Source organism: Euprymna scolopes, chromosome 1 (genome assembly GCF_053919585.1).
Source record: "Euprymna scolopes isolate OS-2025 chromosome 1, ASM5391958v1, whole genome shotgun sequence".
Taxonomy (NCBI): domain Eukaryota; kingdom Metazoa; phylum Mollusca; class Cephalopoda; order Sepiida; family Sepiolidae; genus Euprymna; species Euprymna scolopes.
This window is the reverse complement of record NC_136482.1, coordinates 146,832,375-146,839,302: the sequence shown is the minus strand read 5'-3', so window position 1 is coordinate 146,839,302 and position 6,928 is coordinate 146,832,375.

The following is a 6,928-nucleotide window of genomic DNA, read 5'->3' as shown; positions in this document are numbered from 1 at the left end:
ATATGCTTTAGAAGTGTATTTTGGCTTTCTTTTCTTTGTAAAGTTTTTTTCTTTAATAGTTTATGTTTAAATTATCGGGGGAAAGAGCAAACCCTCAACAACTAATAATGGCACTATGCCCGGTTTTATAAAATTATGTACCCATAAAAATTATATATATATATATATATATATATATATATATATATTATTCGTTATATGCATACATGCTTCTGCTGCAAATCTTTTAGAAAGGCAGCACCTTAAGGCATAATCTTGTTTGAGGATTAGTGAATCTCTCGACAAAGGCAATTGCTCTTGACATATCAAAGGCCTTTGATACGGTATGGCATAAAGACCTACTTCACAAGATTTCCAGCTATGATATAACTAGAAATGTTTCCTCAATTATTAAATTATTTATCTGATAAGCTCATAAGAGTAGTGGTTGATTAGGTGTATCAGAATTTTTGTAGGAATTTTTGACACCCCTAACACGAAACTGCGAACAAAATATAAAAAAAAAACTTGTAATTTCTCTTATAAAAGTAGGTTGTTTATTTTCTTTATGGATTATACTTCCAAAATAAACTATTAAAATTGTTTTAAAAGTAATAGAAATATTTTTTTAATTTTTAAAAAACAGTAATGAATTTTACGAACTCAAAACTTTTCAATTTTTAAACTTTAAAAATCTATCAAAATTTTTCTATTGATTCTATTTTTACGATATTTTCGGGGTGAATGTGAAATTTTATGCTCTTTCCATTAAACTGAATGTAATATTTTAAACAAACGTTTTTTTTTTAAATCCACGCCCCCCATTTTCAAGTGTCTATTAAAAAGTAAATAATTAATTTACTCACCAAAGTTTTATATATCACAAATTGAAGAGAAAAGGTCAATAAATAATATATTCAAATTTAAAACAAAAAAAAATAGTGGTTTTTTAGAATTTTACCTGTAAAGTCCGAAGTTTAAAACCTTTTTTTTTAAACCACGTTGTTTGTTTTTTACTTTTGTTTTTTTTTAATGAAACCCTGGTCCTTGCTCCTTTAATTGAAAAAAAATTAGGGCTTGAATTACATTTTTCGAGTAGTTCTAAGCTTGGAAAGACAGGGGGTCGAATAATTCACGCCTCCCATTTTTAAATATCTATTCAAAAGTAAATAATTAATTTACTTACCAAAGTGTTATATATCACAAATTGAAGAAAAAGGGCCAATAAATAATATATTCAAATTTAAAACAAAAAAAAGTAGTGTTTTTTAGAAATTTACCTGTAAAGTCCGAAGTTTAAAACCTTTTCAAAAAAAATTCGTTGTTTGTATTTTTGTTTTGTTTTTTAATGAAACCTTGGTCTTTGCCCCTTTAGTTGAAAAAAAATTAGGGCTTGAATTACATTTTTCGAGTAGTTATAAGCTTGGAAAGACGGGGTGAAATTATTCGCTATTTTTCACGAAATTTCTGACACACCTAGTGGTTGATGGGCAGAAATTAAAGGTCCACAGTATTAATGCTGGTATTTCTCAAGAGTTCATCCTGGGCTCAACTCTCTTTCTGATCTACATCAATGATCTCTCAAAACACATACTTAAATCATTCGTTGACATCTATGCTGATGATATGAGTATCTATGGCAGCACATAAAAGGCCGTAAATGACAACGTTTTCTCTGATTCTCTCTCCTCTGATATTGATCACGTGGTACAATGGGGAAAAAGGTGGCTGATTACTTTTAATGCATCTAAAACCAAGCTTCTATCTTTATATCATCAACGCTCTGTTCCCCACCTGACATCAATTGAAATGAATAGCTCTAGTCTTGGGGAGTCTCCATGTTTTGACAAGCTTCTGGAATTGACGTTTACTCCTGATCTGAAATGAAACACATACATCAAATCTGTTGCACAGGGCGCCGGAAAAATGGTGGGATCCTTCTACCGCTTCAGTAGATATCTCACTGCTAATGCAATTCACTATCTATATAAATGCCAGGTACATCCAAGGATGGAGTTCTGCTGCCATATCTGGGAATGTGCTACTAAAAAATGCCTATCCTGCCTTGACAGAGTACAAAATAGACTTCGTAGCCTAGTGGGGATGCCATTTTCTCTTCCCTGCAACCTCTCTCCCACAGAAGGGACGTTACGAGCCTGTTGTTGTTTTATCGTTATTTCTATAGGAAGTGCTCGTCTGAGTTCCAATCTCGCCAATCTTTCACGAAAAACACCCGTCTAGCTGAAATCACTGTCAATAATATTCCCCACTCTTTATCTGTGCCTAAATCAAAACGTAGATTCCACGGACGAAGCTTCTTTCTTAGAAGTGCACGCCTGTGTAACTCTCTTCCGTTTGCCTGTTTCTCACCTGACTACAACCTGGATGTCTTCAAGTTCAACATAAACAAATTCCTGATGAACCGCCCCCTTAAGTACGACACTTTATCGGATCTCCATTACTAGCGATTACTACGATATTATCCGATTGATTACTGTACACGCAATAATCCTTATCCCCAAGTGGCCTCCGGGACTTGATAAATGGTGACTTCCTTGTAAAAAAAAAAATTGGTTTTAAAAAAGATTAGGCCTGAAAACGCTGCTTTTCTGAGTTGCAACAGAAATATGTATGCACCTATGTAGCTAATAATGTTTGTATAAACAAATATACTATAATTGCACTCTGCTTCTCATTGAGCACTTTTTGATAAACATGCAACATATAAATATCTGTACGTGATATTGCTTAGCTTTTTAAGCTGTTTAAGCGTTGCCTTAAGGAGAAATTCTTCCATACACCCTGAAAAACTTCACCAGTCTTTAAATTTCTGGAGATTAGTCATCTCCCTCTTAGTAGAGAACAATGAGTCTTCTGTGCGTCTTTAATAATTTGCTGGAATCTGTGATAAAAGTGGTCAACCACCCCAGCAAAAATAACCTGCTCAGTGACATGTATTATGGTTTCCGTTCTGCTAGATCTACAGCTGATGTATTAACTGTTATATTACACAGGATTAATGAATATCTCGACGGGGGCTTCGTTTCTCGACAATGACTCTTCATAGATCAAAGGTTTTTGATAGAGTATGGCATAAAGATCTACTTCACAAGATCGCCAGCTATGGAACAGCTGGAAATGTCCTTTCAATTATTAAATCTTTTTTCTCTGATAGCCTTATAAGAGTAGTCGTTGATGGGTAGAAAATCAGAAGCTCATAGTGTTAACGCTGGCGTTCCTCAAGGTTTCATCTTCAGATCAACTCTCTTCCTGTACTTGATCAATGATCCCCCAAATTCTTAGATAATTTGTAGGCGTTTATACAAACGACACCACAATCTATGGCAACACTGCAAAAGCAACAATGATTCTCACTCTTCTGATCTTGAGAATGTGGTGCAACAGGGAAAGGGGTGGCTTGTTAATTTTAATATATCGAAAACTAAGCTTCTCTCCTTTCATCATAATCGCTCTGACCACTATCACACCCCAATTGAAATGAACGGCTCTTATCTTGGGGAAGCTCCATATCTTGACTGGCTTCTGAGACTAATTTTCTCTCCTGATATGAAAAGAAAATACATGCATCAAATCTGTTGCCAATATCGCTGGAAAAATAGTTGGATCACTCTACCACTCCAGTAGGTATCTCACTGCCGATGCAATCCTATATCTGTATAAGAGCCAAGTACCTCCTAAAATGGAGTATTGTTACCACATCTGGACAGGAGCTGCTCAGTGCGACCTATCCTGCCTTGACAGAGTTCAACCCCAGCTTCATAACCTAGTAGATGATACCCTTTTCTCTTCCCTTTTCTCTTCCTCTTTACTTCGTTGCTAGCCTGTCTTTACTCTATTGTTATTTTCATGGCACGTGCTCGAGTGAACTCTAATCTATGGTTCCGCCTAGCCAAACTTTCACAAAAACACTTGACTAGCTAAAACCACTACATATATCTCCCCTACTCTTTATCTATTCCTTAATATAAACGAAGCTTCCGTGAACAAAGCTGCTTCTCCAAAATTACTCGCTTGTGGAACACTGTTCCGCTTCCCGTCTTCTCAGTTGAATACAACATGGTAGCCTTCAAATCTAATCTAAAAAGCTCTTGTTGAGCCGTCCCTATAAATAATCCAATTCTACCCAATTTAAACCATCAACGATTACTACACTATGATCTTACATTCATTAACCCTTATCCTCGAGTGGCCATCGGGCCTTGGTAAGTGGTTTCTCCCAAGTAAATTAAATAAGAACAGAAGCACCGTATGATTAGATCTAGGAGACTACAGCGCTACAAGCATTATATATACAGGGTTCGTATTACAATTCACAGAGGTACGATAAAGTTTTCAAAAAAAAAATAAATAAATAAATGTTATCAAAGGCAAGATAAATTACTTTTCTACATAAATGGATATGTCTTTAGTGTTTTTTTATTGTAAACTTTTTATTCAGTTCGAAAAACGAATAATGCTGAGCGCTACAGAAGAACAAGAAAAAAATGGCCGCGATGTCTTTGAAGTCTTAACAATGACTTATAAACAAGAAATAAAACAAAATAGGGGTAGAAATCCACCCAATAAATTTAACCGTGACAATTATTGGGTAAGTTTCAACCACCATTTGGTTTTATTTCTTATTTTGAAGTGATTATCGAGACTTTAAAGATGTATCGATATAGGGTCATTTCTCCCTGTTCTCCGGTAGCGCTCAAAACTACTCGTTTTCTGAATAGCATAAACATTTTACATCAGATAAAAACACTAAAAACATATCCAGGTAAGTAGAAAAGTAACTTATCTTTCGTTTGAAAATATTTCTTTGTTATATAACTGTTTTTTTTTTTGACAATTCATTCGTACTTCTGTATATTATATATATATATATATATATATATATATATATATAAATTCCACAGCCAAACAACGTCGCAGCCCACAAGAGCAATGACAGTCAAAGAACCGGAAGTCTAAGACTCGAGTTTCGCCGTCATTTGGGCTCATCAATTAGACACAACCGAACTCAGGATTCGAAACCCGAGCCTCTTGCATGCAAGGCAAGCACTCTACCAACTGAGCAAACGCCTTGCACAAAAAAATTATATATATATATATATATATATATATATATATATATATATATATATATATATATATATATATATATATATATATATATATATATATATATATATATATATATATATATATATATATATATATATATATATATATATATATATATATATATATATATATATATATATATATATATATATATATATATATATATATATATATATATATATATATATATATATATTCACTTTAGCTTTTATTTATTTTTGTAAGTCGAATCACATCGTGTCGAATAAATTTACCTCATAAATTCACGTTCTTATTAAAGTGAAAACTAAAAAAAAGTCGGGACTTTAGATAATTCTCGACACAAATTTTGCATAACTCTGTTTTTTTCCTTCTCCACTTGCACCTGGCACACTTTAGAAAATAGATAAGTAGATAAATAATAAAAAAAATAAGAACATTACTTGTTATCGTGTCAAAAGAAGGAAAACATCGTGCTCACGTGACTACGTGTCTTTTTAAACACATTTACATAACCTTTTTATTTTTATTTATATATCTGTTTAAGCTTTTTTGTCAGTGAACTAGAAGGAATTCAGTTGATTACAACCCTTTCTGCGTGTTCTTTACAATAGTACAACCCTAAATCCGACGGCTCAATACTACACCGTTCAATACTGTAAAACTGAAACGAAGCTGTTCTGCTTGAATAGGGCGTCATTTTCTTCTTATTCATATTTATATCGCGTATTTGCTTTAGAAAACTAAAGTAATTACGTGTTTACTTTTTTAATATCCCATATCATGAATTAAAAAAAATTTTTTTACACACTACTTAAAAATACAAACTAATGAACTTTTCTACCACAAAAGTAACTTTTATTGACTATAGTAACATTTAATTAATATATATATATATATATATATATATATATATATATATATATATATATATATATATATACTTGTAGAAGTACCCATCGTTGACTGGGTTCAAAAACAGCCTACAAAAAATGGACTGTTTGATGAAAGTATGATAGGCTATGAAAAGGAGGGGGTTGTAAAGAGACAGGTTTTTATACTAAAAAATTTTTCCCTAAGGAAAATATGATGAAAGTGAAGATAATTTTCGCGAAAATATATTTTTTATATCAACTTTTTTTCCATTCGTAGCCAAGAGTGACGAACAAAATGACGTTTCTTTACAAAGAGAAAATGTTATATATACAATAATATAAATATACAAGAAATAAATGTTACTATAGTCAATAAAAGTTACTTTTGTGGTAGAAAAGTTCATTAGTTTGTATTTTTAAGTAGTATGTAAAAATTTTTTTTTTAATTCATGATATGGGATATTAAAAAAGTAAACACGTAATTACTTTAGTTTTTGCACTCAGTTTCGATTATAGCTGATGGCAAATCAGTAATCTATTTTTTTTTTATAAATAATTTTAACAAGAATTCTTGATAAGTTTTGGTTTCGGATGCGATTAGGGCCGAAGGAACTCAAGAGGTGTATATATATATATATATATATATATATATATATATATATATATATATATATATATATATATATGCACATATGTTTTTTTTTTTTTTTTTTTTTTTTTTTTATTTCGGTTTCGATTCAAGCTAATGCACCCAAGTAATATAGATATGTTTTTTTTTTTTTTTTTTTGAAATCGCAACTTTATAACATATAAAAATCAATAGAACATTAACCCTTCAATAATATATACGAAATCTGCAAGAATTAAAATATTATATTTAAGCGTACTTTATAAACAGGCTTTGCCGGGCGTTCGTGCTAGCTTAGATAAATACTTTTTCAGTTTTAACAAAAAAGCTACAATAA